General features: G+C 40.5%; 1 long non-coding RNA gene across 1 annotated transcript in view; it reads left to right on the top strand.

Moving 5' to 3' along the window:
• Positions 1-530, top strand: part of LOC148398658 (uncharacterized) — a 17,016-nt gene extending 16,486 nt beyond the window's left edge. The window contains exon 3 of the long non-coding RNA XR_015858051.1: positions 1-530. This exon is cut by the window's left edge and continues 787 nt beyond it. This is a non-coding gene — a long non-coding RNA (uncharacterized LOC148398658).
• The last annotated feature ends 3,088 nt before the right edge of the window (positions 531-3,618 follow it).

The raw sequence follows: 3,618 nt of genomic DNA, 5'->3' as shown, positions 1-3,618 counted from the left end.
ACTTATCTTTGAAGTGGGTTCAAGCATCGATGCATATAAACACACACGCACACACACACACGTGTGCAGGTGTGCAAGCACATACACAAGGCTGGGGAAGAGAGCATGTCCCTTGATTTATGTCCCACAGAGTCAGATGCTCCTCCGGGTAAACATTCATAACAGAGTACCTAGCTAAATCCAATTATATTCATGAAGAATATTTGTCATGTTAATTTGTGCTATGAAACATGCTTGTTCAGCATAGTCTAATTTATTGCAGGACAAATTGAGCCACTTTGACATATTGTTCAGTATCGAAGGAATTTATACACTTTGGAAAGTTCAACCCGTTTATTTATGAGCATTTGCAAATACATGGACAATTGTAATAAATTTCTGTCCCCTCTATTCCTTCTGATTTTTTAAAATTAATCTGTTATTTATATTATTGTACAGCAGCCAAGATTATGCCGACCAAAGTTGTTGATGGCAAATTTATTTCATTATTATTGTTTTAGTTATGGTTTTCCTATCTCAACGTCATCTGCCACTGCTCTTGCTGGCCCCCTCTGCCTGGCTGTGACACATCCTGAGTGGTGTCAGCACATTTTCTATAGTTTCCTGTCTTTCCTCATCTGCGTCCTGTTGTTTTCAAACAAATTTTCAACATTTAAGCAAATGTGCTTAACAGATGCACTGTGGCTGGGTGTATCAAAACACAGAAAGCAGAGCTATCAGAGTTTCAAAATTCACTTCTATAACAGTTTGCTTGAATTTCCTTATTTTTATCCTCTTGCCAAAACGTTTCCCAGTACACTGTTAACCTGGTATTATCTGAATTTTCCTAGTCTCATAACTCTGTCAAGAACATTACAGCGAGACATTGTGTGTATGCCTGTATTAAATCCCTAAATTATGAGTTGAATTGCAGTGATGGCAAGTGCGCAAAGTAGTAATGCTCAAGAAATAATTCACAGAACCATTAAAGAAACAAAATGGGCCCTCAAAATAAACTCGTCGTTGTCAATAGTCAGTTTGTTTGTGTTAATCCGGCGGAGGGCCGCTTGATTGTGGGTAAAAATCATAATCACCCTTATTTTGTTCATTATTGAAATTACAATTATTTACACGATTATGTTTTTGAAATTGGAACAGCATTTATTGAACATGTTTGGAACAGTATTTATTGAACATGTCTAATAAAACACTCTAGGAAAGTTCATTTTCTACACAAATTTTACAATTAACTTGTTCACTTCATTATTCATAATGAAGTTTGCATGTTCTCCCCGTGCCCGCCTGTGTTTTCTCTGGGCACTCCGATTTCCTCGCACATCCCAAAAACATGTTTGATAGGTAGATTGAGCACTCCAAATTGCCCCTAGGTGTGAGTGCGGATGGCTGTTCGTGTCTGTGTGCCTTGAAGATTGGCTGGCAACCGGTTCAGGGTTTCCCTCGCTTCCTACACAATGACTGCTGGGATAGGCTTCAGCATGCCCGCGACCCTTGTGGGGATAAAGTGGTACAGAAAATGGATAGATGGATGGATGGATGATAAATAGTTAAGAGTAAGATGTCGTTTTGGAAGACAAAGATGCAGTATCTTCCCTCACATGCTGCTCATGGTTTCAAAACAGTAAATGCGATGACTTTTCATTTTCTTTCTGTAAAAGTCCTTTTGCTTCAATCACATCCATGCAATGTTCCTTCCCCCTCACCCCCATATCCTTAACTGACGACATGTACCTTCAAAGAGGGTCAGCTGGCTCATCTGCATCTCATTAAAACCCCACTAAGATCTAATTACATAGTGTATTAAAATGCAGCTGACGAAATGCGGTCACATTGCAATCTGGTGTAGAACTAGCACAGTACATCTGCTGAAAAAAGATGACATTGTAGTATGGATCCGTTCAAAGTACGAGTATTTGTCATAAATGGAGAGTAATGAGGGGGGAGGAGTGAGGATACAGGAAGAAGAGATAGCATGGCTTTAGGTCAGCAGTCCAGCACAGTGGTGAGTGTGGAAAAAAGTGGAGGAATGTGTCAGCTGCATTATGTGACAGAAGAGTATCTTCTTGGACGAAGGGAAAGGTTTACAAGGCAGTGGTGCGGTCAGCCATGATTTAGGGCTCTAGCAATGAAAAGACAACAGGAGGCAAAGATGGATGTGACAGCAATGAAGATTTTGATGTTGGCTAAAGGAATGACCGAGTTTGTTAGAAATGAGCTCAACTGAGGGACAGCCTAGATGTTTTAGTAGCAAAATTAGAGAAAACAGACTTAAATGGTTCTGACACATCCAAAGGAAGGATAGAACCAAAGAAGGGTGATGAGTTAGGAGCTGTCAGGCAAGAAAACTCAAGAAAGATGGAAAAAAAAGTTGGTTGATTCAGTGAGGGAAGGCAGTTGGTGTTACAGAGTAGAAGATAAATAGACTTGGAATGGAAGATGATGATAGGAATGATGGATCAGTCTGGTGCGGTGATCCGCTGTGGTGACCCCTAACTGGACAATGTTAGGTTACGGATTCTAGTTATTGATCTGACTCCAAATTGCGATCAACACTTAACACATAAATTGCTATGTCCTAATCCACACACTGGCGCACCTAACAATTCTGCGAGTTCGTTCTGTCAAAGAGAAGACCAGTAGATCAATTAGACCAAATTTACCAATTATTTATTCCTGACAAAGCGCACTAATACAGGCCTGGGTCCCGGGTCCCTCACACTAAAACTCGTGCGTTTTTGTGACCACCAAAAGACGACACATTCTTCCGGGTTGCCCAGTTTTAAAGAAACACAATATGAATATTAAAGCATGCAAAATATTGTGAGATGATTGGTCGATGGCCATCTCCTCCCCGGTCCAGGTGTCGCTGAGGTCAGACGGTTGGGTTTTCCCCTCGAAGCTTGGTCTCATAGACGTGCTGTTGTTCTCGTTCCTCACCGACCTTGAGGTGGTCTCCTCCGGTACTCCCTATCCGGGCCTATTCCACAACACTTCGAAGAAAACAAGTTCATGCAGTTTGCCTGCACATTCCTCGGCCCCCACCAATCCACACGAGCACTCCAATACTAGATATTAATATGATTATAAGTTTAACACAACCTCAAAAATATGTTTGCAAACTCCCAAAAGCACATTTCCCTTTAACAAGTTGAAGGGAAAATAAGCAGATGAATATATAGAATGTGGTGTGCTTACCACAGCTCATATGGTATCAAAACCTCAGAGGAAGTTCTACATAAAACAGAACCCTCATCAGTCATGATCCCATGACATATTGCATATTGCAATGCCACTGAAGAGTCTGATGATGATGATCAGTTGATGAAACTTACAAATAAGTCAAAACCCCTTCCTGCTCATTTGATAATTTCAGATTAACCCTCCTATCATCCTAAAAAAATAATCACACATTTGGTCCTTGGGGTCAATTCGACCCCAGGCACATTTACCTATGGAAAATAATTTACAGAATTTTGTTGGCCAACTATTTGTGAAAGGCACTTTAATTGTTGAAGACATAAATAACCCCATGAAAATCAGTGGGCTGACCTCTCGAGCGCCACCCATAGGTCAAATCTTTAAATTACAATTAATTTATCTTGAACGGTTCTTCATCTCTGT

This window comes from Syngnathus floridae, chromosome 4, assembly GCF_059516105.1.
Source record: "Syngnathus floridae isolate MCC-2025c chromosome 4, RoL_Sflo_1.0, whole genome shotgun sequence".
Classification (NCBI taxonomy): Eukaryota; Metazoa; Chordata; class Actinopteri; order Syngnathiformes; family Syngnathidae; genus Syngnathus; species Syngnathus floridae.
The sequence above is the reverse complement of the archived record's forward strand: the minus strand, read 5'-3'. Positions and strand labels throughout refer to the sequence as shown.